The sequence below is a fragment of the Falco punctatus genome (genome assembly GCF_963210335.1).
Source record: "Falco punctatus genome assembly, chromosome: 3".
In the NCBI taxonomy this organism is placed as follows: Eukaryota; Metazoa; Chordata; class Aves; order Falconiformes; family Falconidae; genus Falco; species Falco punctatus.
The window spans coordinates 9,128,393-9,153,504 of NC_137582.1; the positions used below are offsets into that span (position 1 = coordinate 9,128,393).

The window sequence follows — 25,112 nt, forward strand, 5'->3', positions numbered from 1 at the left end:
CAGTCAGCGAACACAAATCAGAAATTCTGAACTGTCAGAGTAGGCCAAGTATGTACAACAATGTACTATCCTTGGCAAAACACCCTGTGCTCAAGCTGAAAGAAGAAAATTAATGCTTTTTCTTCTGGAAACTGCAGATAATTACCAGTCATTCCACCTTGCACTAGTTGTGACACTTACACAGAAGATCAGCCTGCAAAAACTAAATCTCAGCTAAAGCAGATTTAAGTGTCTAAAGAATCTTCCTGGATATTCAAGAGTGAGTGCTATGCCTCTTCTTTGATTTCAGAATGTTGTTTTTTTTTTTCAGATTGATGTCACAAAATGAAATTTAGGTGCACATCCTCTCAGAAGTCAGTGAGGAAGTACATTATTTTCTGTTCATAAGCTGGAAGTAATTTCACTGAGGTGGAGGCAGGGGGGAAGTTGCTTATACAGAGACTGTCACTTAATTGGAGAGTAAATACATTAGTTCTTAGGAAAAAAAAATCACTATCGTTGCAATCCATGCTCCAATGCAGTATCTAAACATGACAAAGGATAATAATATAGGATCATGCTGTAGAACAACTACAATCACCAGTTTCAAGTACAACAGATTTGCCCACTGGAAAGCATCCATCAAAGCAGCTTTAATGATCTAAATGTCAATGTAGAGCAAAGAAACTCCAGGAACATTCTTGTATTATGCCTGGAATAGTAGCATCTCTAGCTGTAATATTTAGAAAATAATATGAAGAGGGGATGGGTTCAGCCAAACAGAAAGCAAGCAGTGCTTTATAACAAAACTGAGTATTATTTGCTCAGCAGGTTCCCTTGCTTGTTTCAGCGTTTAGTGGTTGGGGTGTGTGTGTGTGTGTGTGTGTGTGTGTTTTAAACAAAAAAAAAAAAAAAAAAGATGTACTTGCTGCTGAATATACAACAAATTTGCACAGTAAGTCCTGAATGCTGAATGTCTTTCCTCTTTGTGAGGATCTATGCGTAGTGCATGTCACCATGTACTACCAACACTGCGTATTTCAGGTAAAATGATTTTATCTAATTTTAGACCCTAAGATCCATTATTAGGAATGGACATAACAAGTGGATTATTTAACACTGAATTGCTGTTAGAAGTAGTAGAAATATGCTCACTATAAATAGTTGGTAATCAGAAGTAAAATGTATGTAGAAATTAAGAACAAGGAAGTTCTGTAACTATAATAATATATAATGAATAATAGTATATAACATATTTTATTATATAATATACAACATGTATTCACATCTACTGTTGTGTAGTACCTATAATAATAAATAATACATTATTAATATGCACGATTTATTTTAAATTGTGAAGATTAACTGGATCATTGTCCATTATTTGATATGTAGATCTTGCCATACATCCCTAACAGTATTGCTTTTCCACACAGCCACCCCAGATCTTTGAAATGATATCTGCTTAGCACTACAAATGAGTCCCCCCAAACTCACTACCTTAAAAATTCAATTTACTTCATTTGCTTTATAGCTAGGTATTAGCAGGGACAAAACAGTAAATTTCTTTTCATCTTTAAAAAATACTATAAATTACAGACATTCAGATACTAGCAGTGAATATGTAACCTTTTCCCCTATAAGTTTGTTCTGCAATAGTTTGCTGAAGCCAGAGGAAACCATGAATAATATTTCAAAGTCAACAATTAAAAAGACAATAAAGAAATTAAAACAGGTAAGCAGAAACCATTACGTTGTAATCCATGAAAGAATTTTCTCTTTTTCTTAAATTTAACATGAAGTAAAGACCAAAAATTTGAGTTCACTTAAATTTTCAGTTAAAATAATTCAGGTTTATTTATCTAAATATTTTTAAGATTAATTCAGTAGAAAAATATATATGCATATAACAACCAGCTATGAAAACAGTCATCCTATATTTCAAATACGGGTTTTGAGCTTCTAATCTGTGCAGCTATACAGAAAAAGTTTTGTGATTGTCAAAATTCCAAGATTAAACTGATGCCACATAAGTTTTTTAAATCTTGCATTTTTCCCGATCAAGAATATTTTTCCTAATGAAACCTCAAAAAATAAGAAAATTGTCATGGTTTCAAAGAAATTTAAAGGTAATTTTTCTTGCTGATTACAGTTCTGCATTGATTTATAAATAATATGCATGAAAAGCAAAAATTTAGACAGTGTTCCAAGTCTTAATGGAACTATGACAAAGGTAGCGAGGAAATTAGAATGATCATTGTTTTACTAAAAAGGCTAAGTTTATTAAGCTTAAATTTTCATACACCTCTAAACCCATTATCCTATTATGAAACATGGAATACCTTTATATTTTATATCGTGTCAAAGTGCTAGATAGATCCAGTAAGTTCCTCTACCATCTGTAATTCACACTGAAATTTAAGAACAGGAGATTATTAGAACTATGTTAATTTCTAAGATAGATATAGATTGATATTTCTGATGTTCTGCAGGTTGTTGGGTTCTTTTGGGAGGGTGGGGAAGGGGCAGCTTGTCCAAGAAATTCTACGTAAGTCATGACTGACATGGGCTAATACTGGACACCAGTTGTTTATGTTGTCTTTTTTTCTCTCTTACTTTATTCTAAGGCAACTCCCAATTTAGCTGGTTTCTTACAGGAAAAAAAAAAAGTGTGAAAGAAACAATTATAAGACCAGAAAACATTAAAATTACATGAATTTCCCTACATTTCTCTTTTCCAACCTAAATGATTCTATGATTTGTTCTCGATAGTTGAAAACAATACGCACCAGAAAATTGCATCAATTTAACTCTCTTAAATCAGTATAAATGAATTATATTGATCTAGCTTAATTCTCTAACAAGCTAAATTAAGGCACTCTAATTCAGGAGAACCAGGGTTGTATCAATTCAGTAAAGTCAATTTCAAAGGAGATTTATTTAAAGTCAATGTAAATTGTTTATGCGTGTAGAAAAAGTATATGAGAAACATATGCTGGGTAGCATTAGTAAATTGTATCACATATTTTATGTCCAGCATGGAATGCAGCACCCATTCCACGAGTTCAAAAGTTCAAATAGGAAGTTCTACAAAGTAATCACTTTGAATTAGTCTTTTAATGTATTATTACAATTCATAAAATGCAAGCATGTGTGTGAGGGGGAATCATCTGGTACATTAACAAAAGAAATAAATGCTTTTGACTGTGAAATACAGATTGTTAATATCACTAAGGTTTGAATACTGTGTATCAAAATATCATGTTTAGCATGAAAAAACATAGAAAAACTAAGTGCCATTTGTATAATGAAGCATCAAAATGAGTAAGAAATCAGCATTAGAAACTACAGAAATCAGGTTTTGAATTATTCCCCCCCCCCCCCCCTTTAATCTTTCTCACAAGAAACAGGTTTTGTTCTTACTTGTTCTAGTAAAAGTAAATAACTGAATACAGCACTTTTAGAGAAATTAACTCATTTCTAGTATGTAAAATATTGCTTAAATGTTGCTTTATGCTTCTTTCCATCATTTTTCATTAAACACTTGCAGGGTGAGGTGCTTATTTCTGAAGTCACAGCAGCAGGATCTACCTTGATTTGTTTAAAGAGGAAATTAAAATGTGTATTTCTACGATTCTAATTAATTGATCCATCAGGACTTCATTTTTTCCAACAATTATGAAAAAGAAATAAAAAATATACAGCTCTGGTCTGTCCCTGCCCCATAAAAATCTGAATGCACACGATCACAGAGGAAATTAGTTCCACTAATTTTGCTATTTCTCAGATTATCTAAAAAGAAAACAAAGAAAATATGTGTTAATTTCTATGTGATTCTAAGAAAATATGTGTTAATTTCTATGTGATTCTACTTTAAATGCCCCAAATGCCCATCTTTTTTTTTTTTTTTTTTTTTTTTTGCTTTGGTCACAGAAAGAACTGTCCAGTTTCCATTTGTATCATTGGACAAACATGTTTGAGTAAGTGCTTATTAGCCTATAAATTTTCCATCCTTCAAAATATGCTTTAGAAATTTGGAGGAAAGATCTGATGGTTTGTATTTTTCCCAATAAGTTTTTCTATTGTTTTCTATGAAATGCATTCACACAATCCTCCTCACTGAAAAAAAAAAAAAAAAAAAAAAAAAGAGAATCTGCCTTTCCAGAAAAGCTTCATACAGAATTTAAGACCAGATCTTCAGTGTTTTAATATAGAAATATTTTTTTTTTTTTTCCCACTACAATCATAAAGAAAATGGAGTTTGAACATAATGAAAAAAATCATAAGCTTTCAGAACAACTTTGCTGATACTGTAATTCACAAGAACAGGTTATGCATCTACAGACTTGCAGTGAAGTGCCACATTTCAGGTATGTACCCAAATGTCCCGGTTTCAGCTGGGATAGAGTTAATTTTCTTCCTGGTAGCTGGTAGTGTGCTGTGTTTTCAGTTTGGTATGACAATAATATTGATAAGACAACTGATGATTTAGTTGTTGCTGGGTGATGTTTATACTAAGTCAAGGACTTTTCAGCTTAGAACGCCCTGCCACTGAGAAGGGTGGAGGGGCACAAGAAGTCAGGAGGGGACACAGCCAGGAGAGCTGACCCAGACTGGCCAAAGGGATATTCCATGCCATATGATGTCATAATCAGTATATAAACTGGAGGAGATTGCTGCCTTGGGACTGCTGGGAAATGCTCAGTCAATGGATGGTGAGCAATTGTATTGTGCATCATGTTGTGTGTTTGGTTGTTTTTTTCCTTGAGTTTTATTTCTCTTTCTCATTTTGTTGTCTCCTTTTTCATTGCAATTATTAATACTAGTAGTACTATATTTTACTTTCTTTCAATTATTAAACTGTTCTTACCTCAGCCCACCAGTTTTACCTTTTCCTGATTCTCCTTCCCCTTCCTACTGGGGATGGAGGAGTGAATAAGCGGCTACACGGTACTTAGTTGCTGGCTGGGGTTGAACCACAACAGCAAACAACTGTGACTTTTGATTCACAAAATATTTCTGCAGTTTCAGATTTTTCAAAACTTCACTGAAGTGTTTAGGAATAGGCATGCATCTGCACATTTCCAGCATCTTCTAAGAAAGTTCTGATTGTGTGATTCATACCAGAGATATATACATTAAGAGAAGTGAGGACATCCTCTTTTAAAGCCCTAAAATTTTATTATCATTTACAGAGATGCTTGGCATGCATTAAAGCAGAATTTGGCTGTAAAATAATTAAAGAAACCTGGTTACAGAAATGTGCTTATCACTATGCTCACTAGCAATTCATTTAAATTCAATGATGCTGTTTAAATTCTGAAAATTTAAAAGCTCCAAGTCCTCATATTCATATCCATCCCTGTGGTATCCAACTTCCTACCAAGACTAAGGACAAAATTCTTCATCACATAAAACTGACACTGCATTACAGATCATATGCCACAAATAGAAGCAGGACTTCTTTGAAATTACTGACTTACTGAATACTTAGAATATGCTTAAACATTTTGCTGGCCTGGGTTATGAAGACAATTGCATTAACTGTATTAAGCTTACATAAAACCTCCAGAAATACAGGATTTATCTTGACACTTTTGTAATTAACAGTCTTACACAGAAGAAATAACTCAGATGTCCCCACATATTGCCACATTTCAAAGACCGTATCCCTCAATGTAAATAATTTATAAAATGCTCTCTGACCATAAAATTGCTTTTGGTTTTGACAGAGTCAAATGATTTACCTTCTTGGTTTGTTTGGGAGAGGGATGGGAGGATGTTATTGCAAGCAGTGCGCTTCTGCCAGGGATATATTTGCTTTCCTTTATTACTGCATACAGATGAGAAGCCTTCTACAGTCCTGCTTATAGTTGTACATGACTGGATGTCCAATCCTCCAAGCTCTTGCTTGTGAAAGTAACTCAATACTGTTGAATATATTACAGGATAAGGCCTATGTTTGGTGAACAACTGTATACCAAGCATTCCCAAATTGTATGCAGGGGGAGGAATCTCCAAACCAGTTCAGAGCATAATTACCTGAAATAAGTGTAACTACCATGTTACATGTAATCTTCCTATCTCCATTTTTAGGGTTTTTAGCTTTAAGTAACTGACAGAAAAAAAAACAAATGCTGGTAGCATTTTGGCTGAGTAAAACACCTTCACCACTCATTTTTCCAGTCTGAGGTTTATCAGATTTGTTCAGCATTACGTAACTGAAACTTTCACAGGAAAAGCCTTTATTTTTTATTCTTCTGTGGCAATGTTTGCTGGTTTTCTGCTGTTACAAATTTGCTGTTACAAATTTTCATTATAGCAGCACATGCTATACTTACTGCTATCATTATTACATACATTAAAAAGGAGGAACAGCAGAGGGTCAGATTTTAAAAGCATTTAAGCACTTGATGCAATAGGTTTTTAGTAAGCTTTTGAGAAAAGCCTACAAGTTTAACCTACCATTGACTTCAAAAAAAAAAAAGCCAAGCTCTGATGTATTTTCAAAAAGTTTAGGTATTTAGTTAAATTATCACAGGCTTGAATATCTCTAAAAATCTTGCCCTTAATAATTTTTATTTTCCTTTCCACAACAAGAGTTGGCATAGTCAGGGATTTTAAGATTTAACCTACCAAGTCATGAAGTAATAGGGCAGACATCTACTTCAGGTATTTGAATTTAACAGTATTCATATCGGCATTTCTCAATGCCTTTGTCTTTCTTATCCCATACCCTGTGTGCTTTCTTTGGGCAGGTAGATGTATGCTTTGGACAATAAGTTTATTTATTAGTCTATTAACTATCTTCTCAGTTAAGCTCAGAGTTTGAAGTTCCTTGTTCTAAAAAAGGAGGAAGCCTGCATTTAAAACACAAGAAAAGAATGATATAATGTATCTCGTCATAAAATGGACTTGCTACAGTCATTTCTGCATTCTGCAGTTCTCTAAAGTATTTATTATTTTCTCTATATATTAACCCAACAAATTGGCATCATAACTGCAGAAGTGTCTCAACAAGCACAAAACACACTTTTGAAAAACAGACATTTGTACAGCGATACTCTTCTGTGCAGTATCCTGATCACTGAAAAGCCACCTAACCAGTATCCAGAGAACAGTAAGAGGCTGCCATCATTCACTTTGATTTTTCAACCCCTCTCCCCCAAAACCCCCAAAATCAATGCCCTCTTCCAACAACAAAAATCCAAATGCCCACATCCAAACCCCAAAAAACAAAACAAAAATATTAAAACTCAAGTGTCTTATCCAATTTATGCACTTTAATTTCTGCAATTTATTTTATATACTGGAAATCAGCGGATGAAAGGACATCAAATAAAGCACAAATGCTTTCTTTAATGCTTTCTGCCACTTAAGTGGTACTTAACATGATTTTTTAAAGTGTGTTTGAAAAGGCTATCCTTTTCTTGACCTGCTTTTTTTTTTTTAATGGGTTTTTAAAAATATTTTTTGTATTATTTCTAAAAAGGATCTTTCTTCTTAAAAAGCAATTGTGATTTGCAAGAAGCACTTTGTACATAATGTGTTTTGCTCAGCTTCAACAGTGTGGAGAGCACTGTAAAAGATATATTGGCAGCATCTTCCAGGTCACCCTGACTCTGAGATAACGTGTAAATCTAGAAATTGAATGTGCTTCCACTGTGGACATCAGAATCCAGAAATGTCCAGAAGAATATGACAGCCATTAATATAAACTGGTAATTACACACAGAGTTACATAATATCCTTGTGCAAACATAGGACTTAGCATGTGAGAGCTTATTTTGTCTAGCACACTTGACTTTATCACTGTTTGAAACAATTCTATTTTGCTTATCATGTTCTCTCCTTTCAGCAAGCAACAGACAGAGGGTCCAGCTTAAGGCACAGGTGGACAATAAAAGAAAGTATTTGTCATAAAACCAGTAAACATGCTTTTCCATTCAGCATTTACTCATCATTTTAGTTTGAAAGAAGACAGCAGCTTTGGAGTTTCTAAAGAGTCCATATTAAATTATTTTCAGTCTACAAGAACTTTACAACTGAAGAATACTGTGATGGTAGGAATAAGGTCAAATCAAAACTTCATGTTATTCTGTGTCAATACTTCCTTGGTGATGTTGCCAATGCTTGCCAAAAGTAAGACTTAATTTAAAAAGATAATTATATCTGGTAACCCCTTGGGCAGAAAAGTTTGTAACACATTCTGTATATAACTTTACATTGCTTTGATTTTCTCAGCCTACAGTCAGGTACTTTGAACCTAGAGAAGATACAGAATTCCTTTAGCTCAGAAAGTTGCCAACATTTTGGTATCAATGGTTGGCCAGTTATTTTGGAACACATCGGCTTACATCTTCTACCTTTCCCTTTTAGACACGAGCCTCCCATACTTCAGAAGCAACCTCATTGTTTTCATAGTGGGAGGAAACACATCAACAATACAGACTGAAACCAAAAGTGAAAGAAATGAGTGGCTATATTCTAAAAAATCTTTAGGAGACTATTCAGGATTAACCTGAGAGATGAAAGAATACACATAGCCAAGGGAGTTTTGCTTGGTTTCATAATGCATGACACTGGCAGGCAAGTCTGCTGATACAGAGGCCTTTTCAGTGGGTTGGTTTTTGGTTTGGTTTTTGTTTGTTTGTTTGTTTTTGGATTTGGGTTTTGGAGTTTTTTTGAGAGGGATGTGTGTGTTTGGGTATTTTTTTTACACCTCCTGCATCATTTCATACCTGTAGATTAAAAAAAACAACAAACCAACCCCACAAGAAAACAAACTATATTAAAGATGCTTTTTTAGAAGACAATTATGTAATACCACTAATAAAAAATAATAATGTTTGTCTTATAAAGTATCTCAAGTCTGACTACTTAGCTTAAGTATTAAGAAGTATCAAACAAAGTTATTACAAAGGAATCTTGGAGTATAATGGGATACTTTTTGCAAAAATTTTGTTGGTAAACTACAGTAAGATCACTGTAAAAAGAAGGACCAAAGAACATGCTTTACAGTATTTCAGGAGCTCAATCTATTTGACACATCAGAAAGATTATAAAGATTATTTGTTTACAAGTAGGAAGTACCTCCAATGGAATAGAAGTTTAATAGCAGAAACTTGGTACTTAGGAGTTGCATTAAGACCCAACAGCTGAAAAGCAAAGTTAGACAAGCTCATTTAATCGAAAATGCAAAGCAGGTACTTTGATATTGAAAAGGATCAAGGATACTTGAACATCAGTTAATGATTTTACTTGCAGGGGATCAGCAGATCATTTTTAGTAACAATTAGACTTCTGAGGCTTCTTTCTGTTAAATCCTCACATCCAAAAAGAGCAGACTAAGCTAAATATACATCTGTTGCTGTGATCTATAGCGGTAATGTTCTCTAACTTTCTACTTCATAGTAATGACATGTGGAGAACCATCTCAGTGCACATTTGTGAATAGTATAGTTGTTACACTTCATAATGCATTTGGTTAATAACAGGTCACATAGCAATATGTGAACAACACAACTCAGTGAGTTAGACAGCAGCTGCTCAAGGCAGAAATGTTGCTTCAATGGAAAAGTAAAATTAATCAGAATTCTCATACTCTACAACAGTAGTACGTTACATACATACTACATACGTAGTATGGTTAAAATAAATTAATAAATAAACAAACAAATAAATAAATAAAAATAAATGCAGGGATTTGAAAAATAAGCCACTGAGTAAAACTGAAAAAAAAATTATAGAATATGCCAATGCACATATAAATATGTAGGGGTGTGTGTATATACATATACACATAAACATGCACTGTTAAGTGTATATGAAGTATAAAATTAGTCCTTTTTACACTTGTGCCTAAAACAGCATATGTAACCCCATCCTTCAGCAAGTCAGAAACCAGATTCTTGATGCTGGATGCAGAGAAAGGGCAGCTTCCAAAAAGCTGAGCACTCATCTCCTGCTCAAAAGTGTGTTCCAATGTAGGGAGAAATACAAATTCCCCATACTGAATTAATTACTTTTCAGAGGCAATACCCTTTCCATTACCAAGAAGCGCCTAGAATTAACGCAAGCTCAGCTCGAAAGCAGTCAATTTATATTTTACTGCAACAGGTTCAGACACAACAAAAGCCTGGTTGGCAGCCATGACCACACTTACTCTAGATACTGCCGTCCTTCCCTCAGCATGAGGGGATGTGCCAGGTACCCTCCCACTGGCGTGGCTGTTCCTTTGGTAGCAGGAAGGCAAAGGAGCATGCCCCCACTCCTCTGACAAGGGCCACTGACACACTGACAGGTGGAAGGTGTTGCTCCCCTTTTCTGTGTCTCACAGAAGGATAAGATAGGAAAATATGAATTTTTAAGTAACTTTTTTAATTTGTACTGGGTTTACTTGACAAGGTGACCACAGCAGCAGAGGTCTCAGGTGGCGGCCCCCGTGAGGCAGTGCTGGGGCTGCCCCGTGCTGGACACAGCCGGTTCCAGCCGGTTCCAGGCGGCTCCACCGGCCCCAGCGCAGGGCACAGCTGAGCCCCGCAGCCACGGGCGGGCGCCTTGCCCCAGGCTGGAATTACAGATAGAAAGAGCAAAGCAATATGTAGAAATATACATTAAATGAATGCTGGGTCCTACTAGTGTGCTATGAAGTATGAGAAAGCGACATAAGTGAACTTACCCCTATATTTAGAATTTTTCACCATTTATCGCTGTTTTTCTTTCAGTTCGCGATGCCCAGCAGCAGAATGGATGTGAGGACATTTATCAGCTATGAGTGGGCCTGGGCTGCAAAGTCCTGATCACATTCAGAGCTTGCTACAGTACTGTATGGTATACTTACGTTCTCAGAGTAAAGGAAGGGAAGATTCTGATGTATATCTGAACTTTCCTGTTCTATACAGCTAATAGCTCCTATTCTGCACAAAGCTAGACAGACACTGGAGACACACAACTCAGCGGAAAAAACCTCATAAAGTTTCTGCAACACCAAGAAGACAGATACACTGCTGTACTTCCAAAGGTTTTGCTGACACAGGCTGAGAGGTGCTTATATATAGCAATGATTGTGGTGACGCAAATGGAGGCGGACTGAAAAGAAACACTATGTCTGCGTGGCTGGGTTCGGACAAAATGGCCTTTATTGTTTATACAAACTATTTATATATCTTAGACAGTGCAGATGGTAGACCCTGATAGGTTTTTGTGTCCTTCTTCTTGCTTACTATTTGCTGTTGCTGTAGGTGCCCGTATGCTGCGGTTCTAAGTTCCGATTCTTCACATCCTGTTTACATACCTGACAAATTGTGGCTGTCTTAAAGGTACACAGCTAAGTCTTTGAAGTCAACTAACTTGTCTGCAGACCCGCTGCAGACCCCAACAATTTCCCCTTTTTGTTTTTTGAACAGCTAGTACCAGGTTTGCCATGTTCTGCAGGGCCCTTGGAAACATGACAGCAACCAAGGTAATAGCAAACAAACAATACTGCCAGCTGAGTGAATGGATGCCAAAAAGGCTGACATTTTCTCAGATTTTGGTAACATGTTGCTGCAACAGGGAGCCTAAAATCCATGCAGCACATACCATCAAAATTCTCACAGACATGTTCTTGAGCCAACAACAAAAAGCTAATAGTTGCTCTGTTTTGTATGTAATGGTGGCAAATTTGACTCACATTCTTAACTGCCTAACAAACAAGGTGATTTAACTTTTCAATGCTTTCCCTGCTGTTACTTTGAATAAGAGAAGAACCGTTGCAATACGTTTCCATCAGTTCCATAAATCAACTACATCATTACATGCTTCATCCAAAGTTATATTGCGTTTAAACACATTATGCTTGTCAACATGTTCACATGTTGATTTATGCAGGTGTCATGGCCCCATCGTAGCTTTTCACTACATTAGCATCTACGTAAAGACAACTATCGACATTCAAAGTGCAAACGATATTGACTTCTTTTGGGTTAACATTATACAGAGGTAATCAATTATTGAAAATATCAAGACTTTCAGTAAGATTCTTCATTCCCCGCATACGTTCACTTTTTTGCAACGATGTCTGCAAGTCAGTTTCAAGGAAGGGCACACCAAACAAGGACTGGTTCAGTAAGGAGGCCACACATTAGCTGTTGGGTTGACTGGTGGCAGCAGCGCTCCCATGATCCGGCACGCTAAGCTCAGGCTGCACACGGTGAGCAGGTATCCATCGCGGACCTTCATCTGTAGAAACACAAGCATAACCTCTCCCCCAAGTTAACAATTCATGCGGTCCCAACCAATGCCCGGTACGAGGGTTTTTCATGTGTACTAAGACACCTTCATGCTTTCTCTAATCATGCCTCTGGGGTCATTCCCTTCATTCCCCCTTTTTTTTGTTTTTTGTTTGTTTGGTTGTTTTTTTTTAAGTAAGTGCCACTTTATTAATAGACTCACACCAGTTTATACCCCCAGCTAAAAATACACATGCTATACGGGCTTTGTTACTTAAAAGGTAATAGGTTAAAACTACTCATTCACACGCTTCCATCTCCCCTATGATTGGTCCCAGTGTGGTGCCCACACGCTGCTCCCCCCTTGTGCAGGCATCCTGTTTTTTCTCATCTTTCTGTCCAACTCTTTTATCTCTCTGCAAATACAGTTTCTTTGTCTCCCTTGGCCTTGCGTATATCCTTCACAACACTTGCAGCTTGTTACAGTTTTGGCCTACTCGGCCTGCTATTACAACAAAGTTACTTGGTCTGGATTGCTCATAATATGTCCATTGTCTTCCAGCCATTCCACAAATCCCCCTTTTTGTTTTTGAGCGATCCAGACCCCTTTTATTATTCTGTTCATAATTCTCATAAAGCAATTCCACACACAGATCAATATCATTAAAAAGATTACAGTGGCAATTAATACCATTGTCCCATGCAGAAACAAATCTTTTAACCATCCAGTAATTTCTAAACTCTGTAGCCAGTCCGTTAACCCGTTCTCAATCTTTATGGCCTGTACATTTTTTCTTAACTCAGCAAGCTGCTTATGAATAGAGTTTGAGTGATCAGTCAAATTCATATGCTTTCCTTAGCGCTGTTCACTACAGGCTACTTTCTGCTGTTCATGCTGTTTCCTTATCTTCTAGAGGTGAGATCACATTCCTCCTTTGTTTCTGTCTCATCCTAGTTTTTCTTCTCACAATCCCTCAAAGTTATTTAACTCTCTGCTGCAGGACGACAGCTGCACATCGTCAAAGCAAGGTCAAAACTGCACATTATCGATGTCAAAATAACCCACTGTCTCTGTTCCGTTGTTCCGTACAATTCTACAATTCCTTTTTTTAAAAAAAAAAAAAACCAGAAAATACATTTCAACTGCTGTAATACAGTATAGACAGCTTTTGTGCTTGACAGAACGCAGTCACCCTGTACTGCAAAACAGTTTTTTGCAAGTCCTGTACTACTTTCCAAGTAAATGGTGCATGAATGTGAGGATTACCAGCAGCCGCATCTCCCAATACAATAGGATATGCATGCGGTGCATCGGTGGAAGGAGTAGGAAGATCAAGGAACGGTCCGCCTACCCGTTCTACGAAATCCCAGTTTCCGTCTCTTAATGCCCTGTCTCTTACAGCCTGCCAAAATCGCCGAGGGCTGAGCGTTATTACTGTACCACCGGAAACTGGATTTTTACCACCTCCAACTTCTTCATTGCCTGTGACTGATAACGTTGTCGTAGCTGGACCCGAATCCAAGTTTTCGGCATTTCCATCCAGCACAGGCAGGGCTGGAGCCGAGGGCACGGGCTGGGGGGTGGTGGAGCTGAGGGAGGAAGGAGTGTGGGCTGGCACAAATGTTAGGGGGAGTCAGGGGGGCTGGGATCGGTCCACCAAGGTTTCTCCTTGTCGTCCTTGTCCTCGGAATCGGTATCGAGTATAAGTTGATGCAGTTGGAGAGATTTAGGGGATTCAGGGCATTGGGGAGTGGCGCCTGGTAAGGGACAGAGACTCTCCCCCTCCCCCAACCCCTCATCCTCTTGTCTGTATTCTGGAGGGGGATACAGGGGAGGTCTGAACGATGTACCCTCATTCACATTTTGCTGACTTTTTAAACCCCACTTGCATCTTGTGGACTTTGCAAGCCCCCACTCGCATTTCGCTGACTGTTTAAGCTCCCACTCGCGTCTTGCGGACCCTGCAAATCTCCACTCACATTTTGCTGATTTTACAAGCCCCCATTTGCATTTTGGGGATTTTTGAAGCCCCCTATAACATGTCTAAGCAGTCCCCATGTAGGCAAAAGCCCCAGCGCCTTTTTGTCCCCATGATATCCCCCAAGATAGCACCATGGTATCTTCTTTAGATAACTTACTCCCTATGCTGTCCCTGGTGGCTCACCTTACCGGTGTCACATTCTCCTGGGATCTTGCAGCCACTCGCTGCCCTACTCCGCTTCACCAGGCTCTGCCTCGCCAGCAACCCGCTGGTCACAGCCTCAGGATCGCTCCTGACACCCCTTACCGGGGTCAGATTGGCACAGTCTCAGGGTCTGTTTTTGATACCCTTTACTGGGATCCCATCGGCACGTCGGGGTCACCAAATGTGGTGATGCAAGTGGAGGCGGACTGGAAAGAAACACTATGTCTGCATGGCTGGGTTTGGACAAAATGGCCTTTATTGTTTATACAAACTATTTATACATCTTAGACAGCGCAGATGTTAGACCCTGATAGGTTTTTGTGTTCTTCTTCTTGCTTGCTATTTGCTGTTGCTGTAGGTGCCCGTATGCTGCGGTTCTAAGTTCTGATTCTTCACATCCTGTTTACATACCTGACAAATTGTGGCTGTCTTAAAGGTACACGGCTAAGTCTTTGAAGTCAACTAACTCATCTGCAGACCCCAACAAATGATAAGTTTGATATTCAAATGGAATTTTCAAAAAAGAATAAAAAAACCCAATAATCTGGAGAAACAAAGTATTAAAGCATGTTGATACATACCGGTGAGGCAAAATTAAAGCAATCAATGGATTTGGGAGCTCAGCATAAAAAAAATAGTGCAAACACAAGCCTTAACCAATTGCCTTCACAGACTATTAACTGAAAGGGAAGAATATGAGATGCTGGAAAAAGTGTCTCATCTAAAAGTAAGTAAACCCATCTCCAGTAAAGGCATGTTCAGCTCAGGTCCATGTGGCCCCACTAAAACGCACCTCCCTGGCTCTAGCACAAAGTCCACAGTGCATGGCTAATAAACACCTGGGTTTGAATCGCAACCGTTCCGTGGGTGTATTTAAAAGTAATGTTTAAAAGCCTGGATGGGATTCCAGAGAAACACAACTGATTGATCTGCACCAGTGCAAATTCATACCTACGTATAAATACATTCTCCCTTTATAATATAAACTTTTGCTACTTCCTAGGCTACTTAAATGAAAGCATTAAACAGACTAAATTAAAACATTGCCTTCCTTGTACTTCTCAGATAACATCCCATATAATCAGAAGAATAGCCCATGAAAGAACTTAGCACCTTCTCCTTGAAATGCCTTTGTTAGGAAAGAGAAATTTAATCTTTTCACAATTAACGTTTTATTCAGGTCATTGAATTTAGGCAGTTTGCTTTTCCCTTTCTCCTGTATATCATGCTATATGGCATGGTGTTTCTTCACAGTAATGTTTTATAGAGAAACAGAGTAATTATATCCACTCACCTTCAGATAATCCAGTTCAAACACAGAATGTCTGTTACTAATTTTCTAATGTATTTAGTCCCTGCAGTTGGTGGAAGTAGTGGGATTAATACTGATTTCAAACTTCTCACACAGCTTGTTCAGAAAACATCACAAGCATGCAAATTAAACATTTGCTTCTAAATTTTCATTTTGCAGCAAGTTCACTATTCAGGTTCTACTGATATCACGGGGACTTCATGGGGAGAATTAGTCATTACTGGCATTATCCTTTTCCCTGCAACGGAAGCAAAAACATTTGCAGGAAAATGTATGTGACTAAATAAGACAGCACTGAAGAGAAAGCTATGTTGTCATTGCTGCAGTATACACCCCCCACCCCCACCCCCAAATTGTTCTAGCAGGCTTTGAAGCATTACAGGATTTGAGGTGGAAGAGCTGATTGATCTTGATAAACACCTAACATTTGTAAAGTATGGTTTCATCACTATGAGAAAGAACAGTTTCCAAGAGTGATAGAAGTTCTTCGTTGAAGTAGACATGCTGAGAGTTACAATGGATTAAGAGAGTAGGTCTCATGTCTGCAGAAAGGAAGAAGCTGATAGGGGGGAATAAAAAGAATGAACAGATGAGACCTAAATATTACATACTTATTATTAAAAAAAATAAATCCAGAAAGCCCAATAATAGAATTAACAGCCAACAAAGCACTTATATGAAATGAAACATTCTGTCTACAAATCATTACAGATCCCCTTGAACTAAGTTGATTTACAGCACAGACATAACAAAAAAAAAAAAAATCTGAAAAGAAAACCAATCATATAACTAAAAAATAAGCCACATATTTACTAGAAACCCAAGAGGCTTCTGACAATCTTTTAAATCGCTCCAAGGAGAATTTCAGTCTTCTGAAATTGAATTCTTAAGAGTGAAAATGAAAAAAAAAAAAAACAAACAACCCCAACAAAACCCACCCTGAAACTTTAGCAAATGGTTTGGAAAAAGACAGTTTCTAGATTTAGTAAAAGTTTTTCTCTGCTTCACTTGATGACAGGAAGATTACTTTTTAGGTAAAAGATGAATCAACACTTTGCTTTTGTTTTTAATCAAATGCTTTGGGGACCATTTAAGTCAGTAACTGAGATGAGTTTCACATATAGCCATATATTAAAGGACTAAATATGTCAAAAGTAAATTCCATCCGAAATCTGTTAGCTATATGGAAGTCTACTTTTAGTCATTTCACAAAGGCATCTCATACTTGCTATGTCATTAAAATACATGAATAAAATAAAAGATCTTATTTTTTTAATGGAAAATATTTAAGTATCTGATTAGTTACTGAGGGAAAAAAAAACCAAAACCAAACCAGACAAGTTTGCTAAAAAATATTTTAAGACTTTCCTGATGGAGGGGTGGCAGAATAAATTTAAGCTAATGGCTTTTCACAATAGTAAAATTTTTGAGTATAAGTTCATTACGTGTCCAAAGTGTACTTCCATAGTAATTATTTTTTTCTTCTAATAGCATCTGACATAGTTGCTCTTTCAGTACTTGAGAGGCACAAAACATTCAAATGTGTGGAAAATAACTACATCAATTTTTAATAACTCTTTGATTTCAAACAATAAGCTTCAGTCTTCTTCCCCTTAAAAGAAGGCTGCTTAAAAGAACAGGTAAATACAGAGAACAGGTAAATACAGAGAACAAATTTTTATGCATATGAAAGGTATATTCTGTTTACATATACACTATCAAATAGTTTTTCATTTCTGTTCTTTCCCAAATCTCAGTTCAATTATCAAACATACTGCATGCATGTTCATTCACTCTTAGCTTCCATCCAAGGAAAATGACTCCTTACCCCCCAGCTCCTGTCCCCAAAACAAAATCTAGGTGAGGTATGGAGCATAGTTCAATTGAAAGACCCAGCCACCAGCAGTCCCAGTTGGTTCCTATAGCATCTAAATAGCTTTACACTACTGTTCCAGCAGGTTTTACGCACCCAAACTCTCTGCTTCGGTCATATGTGGAATATTGTGGTGTAACCCCAGTCAGCAAGTAAGCACCACACAGCCACCCACTCACTCCCTGCGATGGGATGGGGGGGAGAATCAGAAAAGTAAAAGCAAGAAAATATGTGGGTTGAGGTAAAGACAATTTAATATGTGAAGCAAAAGCCTCATACACAAGCAAAGCAAAACAAGTAATTCATTCACTACTTTGTATTGGCAGGCAGGTGTGCAGCCATCTCCAAGGAGGCAGGGCTCCATCACGTGCAATAGTTCCTTAGGAAGACAAATGCCATAACTCTGAGCTCCCCTCCCCCCACCTTTCCTTTTTCTTCCTCCAACTTTGTGTGCTGAGCATGCCGTCATACGATATGGAATATCGCTTTAGTGGGTTGGGATCAGCTGTCTTGCCTGTGTCCCCTCCCAGCTTCTTGTGCACCCCCAGCCCACTCACCGGTGGGGTGGGGTGAGAAGCAGAAAAGACCTTGACTCTGTGTAAGCACTGCTCAGCAGTAACACAAACATCCGAGTTATCAACACTGTTTTCAGCACAAATCCAAAATGTAGCCCCATAGCCACTACTATGAAGAAAATTAACTATAGCCAAAACCAACATACGAACCTCAAGAAGACTGATAGACTGGACCCATAATTATTTATTATTGCTTCCACACACAAACGTTTTTGAAAACGTAAGGTGGAAATTTGATCTGAAAGACTATTTTGGATTTTTGGCTGTTACAAAGTTATATGCTATTCTTACAAAACACACTACTAGTAATGGTTTGAGATAAAATAATACCTTGATTGCTATTACTCATTTCACACTTCATTTAATACTTATATATATTCCAAAAAGCCATCTGAAACAAAAACAGTCAATGTAGGAGGAATAAGGCTGATCATTTAACAAGTAGGGAAGCATGAAAACAAGTAGATTTGCAGTAGAGATGTGGAATAAAGGATCAGAAATGGTTACCTTCCCCCAGCCCCAAAATGACAAACAATAACATTAATTTATTTTCTTTGTGACCTCAGAAATATAATTGTTTCAAGTATAACATAAAGGAGTTAAGCCCATTAATATAAACATACAGGTAAACTTCAATTTTCTACAATTTCTAAACCAGACAGAAATTTATAAAAAAAAAAAAAAACAAACCACATTTTCTGGAAGAAGGATTTGGGACAGTATGAAACTATATTTCCCTTGGGTTCTCAACATGAGAAATACAATATCTCTCTGTGTGGTTTCAAGGATGAGCTCTGTTCAGCTTGAGGGTAACCTCTATTTTACACTGAAGGAGAAAAAGATTTATCCCATTTCTGCTCCATCATGCTCTCCACTAGCAAAACCAGAGAGACTTGATTATCCTTCAGTATCATTTTCTTCTTTGAAATTGAAAAGGAAGCACACAATAAAAAGGAGACAACTGTGATATATTAATCAAAGGAAGGGGGGAAACTGGTATTTAGGGAGAAGAAAAGAACTACAAATAAAACCAACAGAGCCATAACGAGCTAGACATTAAAAAAAGCAATTGAAAGATCAACAGAGAGACATTACCATAATATAAATATACATTTATATAGTGTACTCTCACACACACCGTGTGACAATCCACCTGTACTGATGGCAATATCTTTTTTCCTTTTGCCAGTATAGTCTGGCTTGGCAGCGTAAGTAACATCAGCAAGCAATAGCTGCAGAAATGTTGGCATCCTTACACTTTGGAATGCAACAAATGTAATCTAGGGAAGCATATTTAAAAACTAAGACCAAAAGATGGCAAACCCACCTGGACATCTGTTAGCATGTTTCTTTGTCTCACTCCCTGCCAAATTAATGTTTTAAGATTTGATCAAAAGTATTAATTTAATTCATTTCATCCTTTATTTGGATTGAATGTTTTTACCCAAAAGCAACTCCTGTAAAAGGTATCAATAAATCACTTTCCCAAAATTCAAGATTGGGTCATTTTATTGTAAGAAATACAAAGATTTCTATTTGGAAATGGCAGCAATGCAGCCCATGGAAGTTTCAGCTTGCCTGCCTTACGTTATATGACCAAATCTTTTCAGCTACTTTCAGGTCAGATGATGCATAAAAGGCAGAAGTACAGGATTTGTACAGGTACTCTTGCAAGAATGCCCAGATAGACATCATGGACCAGAAGGGTGGTTTTCTTCCTTTACAGAAGAGTTTTATTCTGGATATAGAATGGTATCAGATATCTCTTCATGAAAATACTGCTTATAGCTTACTTTAAGAAAAAAAAAAAAAAAAAACCAAAATAAAAGCTTAATGAGTAGTTCACATTTCCTCCTACTGATATTCATGGGCAACATGAACTCCAACTAGCAAAGTGCTAGATTCACTAGTAGGCTGAAAGAATTTTCAAAACATGTACTTTATAAAAGACCATTTTATCCAGACTGGTTATTTAAAGTTGATGGGCATATCTGAAGTTTTGAAGAACAACTGTACCATCAGATGTGTGACGCATTCCTAACCATTCTCTCTGTGGTAACAAAAAACAAAAAACAAAAAACAAAAAAAAAAAAAGAAAAACAAAAAAAAAAAAGAAAAGGGGGGGGGGCGGGGGGGGCTGGGAGGAAAAAAAAAAGTTTTCCTGGCTTTATATGTGGAGATTAGAAGTTTTTTCCTGCATGAGATTATTACAGAAACCTATATATCTATGCCCCCCTAGGGAAAACCAGCTAGCCACAAATGGTAGTTTAAAGGATTACACAACAGTGCTCGCTATAGACTGTTTAATAGTATAAAGCTCAGAGTTAAAACTCAGAGTGAAATCTTCTGACTTTCACACTGCCTTTATTTAAAGACAAAGGGGGTTGCCCTTTTGGAAACCACTGCATTATTCAGCAATATGAAACACACACCCTCTGCAATCATTGGGTAGCTTTATTCTTTTTCTCTAAGACTTTATGGCTTGCTGAATTAATGGTGAAGAACCATCACCAGAAGCAATTAAAAACCCAAAACCAAAGAAAACACATGCTCTTGCCTTTTCAACACTAACTTAATTACATGTAAACATATACTTGAAATTCATGCAGAGAAATCTCATAAAAAATTTTCTGCATAAATACCATTTAGGGCCCTATTGTGTAGATTTTCTAAAAATGAGCCACTGGAAGTATTTGTCTATTATGGCTTGAAATGGGTATGTTAGCAACACTCAAGATTTTATTCCTAGAAATATTTCTTTTTGTCCCTTTCTTTACACAATGTTACTTAGAAGTTCGAATCAAGTTAGAGAAGCAGAAATGCTGTTTTCTACTTAAACAAAGGTGATAATCTATATTGATATATGAAATCTTAAAATGTTCCAGGGATTGACCCTTAAGGAATGCATATTTTAATATCCCCAAATATGGACCAATTTAGAGACCAATTGAGCACCCTTCCCTCTCCAAACCTTTATTACCTTTCTCCATTGTCAATCACTTCTACACAAAATGTGGACTCGAATTCAGCAATAATGAGGCTAAAGACACACTATCTTGAAATACATTCAGCCACTACTGTTGTGGGATGGAAATGTCACAGGCTGCAATTTAGTTAAATTTCAAGGATCAGGATGAAAAAACAACTTCATGGAAAAAAAAAAAGAAAGATGTAAAGAGAATAGAAAAGCTGAAAACAGTTTAGTGGTTTTGTGTATTAGACAACTATTAAACCCATCATAACATTTAATCTTTTCACATCTGTAAAAAAAAGCTTTTATTTTCAATGTTTTATTTACATAAGAAATATTACATTAGGATGTTATATGTATTGTACATAATGTATACGTAAGTTATGTGTAATGTGTAACATAATATTTAATTTATTACATTGTGAATTTTGCAGACTAAGGAAAAACTTAGAATTAGTGATTGACATGCGTTCTTTTCTTTCCAGGCAACATTCCCTTTTCTCCTACTTTCCACTAGTTTTCCCTTTTTCACTCATCTCAGTCTGAGGACATCAAGTTCTCAGATGGTCCGGGATAACTGGCAAGACCCATTATTTTCTTTTTTTCTTAAACCCAGAAAATATGTAAATATATGGGTGGGTTTTTTTCCAGCCTTGCATTGGTCCAAAAAACCAAGAATGTGAAATTTTACATAGCTGTTATTGACCAGTGACTCCAAATAAATTCACTATACATCATTCTCAGAAGACATGTCTTAAATCATGTTTTTCTTAAATGCAATTTTAGTCAGGCAAAAATACATTTTTTGTAAGTAATTTCATTTTACTTTAAGCTGTTTTAAGTTGTGGTTACTGTAAAAATCCACAAGTAAATTACTTTTGCAAAAATATATTGCTTAACTTCAATTCTTGTTTATACTGCAGAACCATGAATGAAACTGTATTTTATTTATTTTTTTATATTTATTTTCTTTTTAAATGGTAAGCAGTTATTATGACAAGTTGTTGCCTTTGTCATTAAAAGCAGTGCACTGCTGACCTTTCCACCATATTGCTAGCTTTTAGTTTCAATAGTATTTTCTCATAGGATAATAACTAGCAGCACCTATCTGGTATTTCCTTTCACGATAGCAAATCTTATTTTTTCTTTATTATCAGGAGGCCTGTCAAGCAACTTTTATAGATGTAATTTTTCCATTACACATTTATTAGTTCATCCTTCATTTCTGCTCACATTTCTTCAGAGACACAACTCCTGATTCTGACAAAAGTTAGGCCTGATACACACTCCAGTTAAACAGGAATTTTTCTATTGGCTGTAATATCCTATTCTACTATAAGTTAAAACATTTAATTGTATGATTACTGACCTCATTCATCATTACACCTTATCCTTCTCAGCAACTAGTAAATATGCTGGTTAAAACTTACATCATTCTCTTCAATTAGTATTTCATTAACTGTATTTGTGCTGGTGACATAAAACTGGTGGGAGTGGCTGATAGTCCAGAAGGTCGTGCTGCCATCCAGAGGGACCTGGACAGGCTGGAGAATGAGATGACAGGAATCACATGAAGTTTAACAAAGGGAAGCGTGGAGTGCTGCACCTGTGGATGAACAAGCCCCTGCACCAGTATATGCTAAGGGATGCTCAGCTGGAAAGCAGCCTGGCAGAAAAGGACTGGGTATCCTGGTGGACACCCAAATTGAACATAAATCAGCAATATGCCCTTGAGGCAAAGAAGGCTGATGGGGTCGTGGGCTGCAATGAATAGCAGTGCTACCAGTAGGTCAAGGGAGGTGATCCTTCTCCACTTCTCAGGACTGGTGAGGCCAAGCCTGGAGTATGGAGTACCGCATCAAGTTCTGGGCTCCTCAGTACAGGAAGGACATGGACATACTGGAAAAAGTCCAGCAAAAAGTCATGAAGATGATGGACTGGAGCATCTCTCCTATGTGGAAAGGCTGAAAGAGCTGGGAATGTTCAGCTTGGAGAAGAGAAAGCTCAGGGGGGGTTCTTATCAATGTATGTAAATAGAAGGGAGAGCACAACTAGGACAGAACCAGGCTTTTTTCAGTGGTGCCCAGTGCCAGGATCAGAAGAAATGTGCATGAACTGAAACACAGAAGGTGCCTTGTGAACATCAGCAGACACTTTATTACTGTGAGGGTGACTGAGCACTGGCACAGGCTGCCCAAGGAAGTTGCAAAGTCTCCCTTCTTGGAGACTGTCTGGATTGTCCTTCAAAAGATATCTGGATGTGAACCTGATCAACCAGGTGTATGTGACCTTGCTTGAACAGGAAGGGGTTGGACCAGAAGACCTCCAGAGTTCCCTTCCAGCCTTAACTATTCTGTGATTCTGCAATTTCATTTGGAGAGATGAGATCAATTAATTCTTCTTTCTGGCTTTTGAGGGCAAATACGTTACTCCAAAAAGATTTAGTACTATGGATACTTATTAATTGAAAGTGATTAGAAACTATCAGCTTATTAAAAAACCTAAACAGTCAATAAATTAGCCTATCAGCATTATTGGATTTGTTTCTGCTCCAAATAGCTATCAACTCTTACTAGATACTACCCTGAACTTTCCCTAGTATTTTAAATGTAAAAAATAGAAATAGTAATAACATCACTCATTACGCTCTTGTTGTGGTTTAACCTTGGCTGGCAACCACACAGTGACCAGCTCACTCCCCTCTCACCCAGAGGGATGGGAAGGAGCATCTGAAAGGAATTTAAAACTCCAGAGTTAAAAACAATTTAATAAATAAAGCAAAAGCCGCGCATGCAAGCAAAGCGAAACAAGGAATTCATTCACCACTTCCCATGGGCAGGCAGGTGTTCAGCCCCAGCAGGGCTCCATCACACGTAACAGTTATCTGGGGAGACAAACACCATAAAGCTGGATGTCCCCACCCTTCTTCTTCTTACCCCAGTTTATATACTCAGCATGATATTCCATGGTATGAAATATCGCTTTGGCTAGTTTGGGTCACCTGTCCTGGCTGTGTCCCCTCCCCATTTACCATGCCCTTCCAGCCCTCTTGTTGACAGGGCCCAAAAACCCCCAAAGTCCTTGATTTAGTATAAACATTTACCCAGCAACAACCAAAACCAGTGTGCTATCAACATTGTTCTCACACAAATCCAAAACATAGCCCTGCACCAGACACTAAGAAGAAAATTAACCCTATTCCAGCTGAAATCAGGACAGCTCTGGGTAACCTTCAGTTGCATTTGGCAATAAAATAGTCTTCGTTATATATTTACTTGGGTTTCTTTAGTGTAAAGATGGACAGTTAAACTAAATGGAGGCATCTTCATTTGGTCATATTTTTGACTGTTCCTTGTTCTTTTAATAACTTTGAACAGAATCGAGCTGTAAAGTAGGTAAACAAGAATATTCATCTACTAGAGACTTGGGCTTTAGTCATACAAGTTTTTTTCAGCTAACCCTTACTTTCACCTGTTAACAACTTCAGTATATGCTTATTTGACCCTAGGCACACTGGCTTTCAATTATATGTATGAATCAAGGTCTAGTCTGTCCTTTAGCTTAGCCCAGAACCTGTCTTTAGATGCAAAAGACATGTGAATACCCTAGCACTGTCCTAACAACCCCTTCTAAAGTCAGACAGTCAAGATATTTTCTCACAGTTGACTCCGCTGCATAGGAGCAAATCCCAGAACACTGCAGCACAAAGCAGCAAGGTTTTGCTCCCCTGTGCGTGCACATACATTGATCGGTTTAGGGACAGCAACACACAGAAGCCTTGCTGTGGGAGTACTTATACTCAGGATAGGCTAACTGAACACTCTGATCCCAGTACTAATTAACTCAGATGAGTCTGCAATGGAGATATTCCCTATACAGATGTTCACACCATCAATGCCTTCCCATGCACTTTTTATATTTCCTCTCTGGAACTAATGAGTATTGGATGGCTGATGGTCACAAAACTAATTCTGACTGCTGAGAATGAAATATTATGGAACATC

At 37.3% G+C, this 25,112-nt stretch overlaps 1 long non-coding RNA gene across 1 annotated transcript; it reads right to left on the reverse strand.

Annotated features, from left to right (window-relative positions):
* Positions 1–880: 880 nt before the first annotated feature.
* LOC308060442 lies at positions 881–20,196 on the reverse strand. The gene is made up of 2 exons (XR_013926727.1): positions 11,835–20,196; positions 881–11,780 (listed from the first exon to the last, which is right to left on the reverse strand). It is a non-coding gene; the product is annotated as an uncharacterized lncRNA (long non-coding RNA).
* Between the last annotated feature and the right edge of the window lie 4,916 nt (positions 20,197–25,112).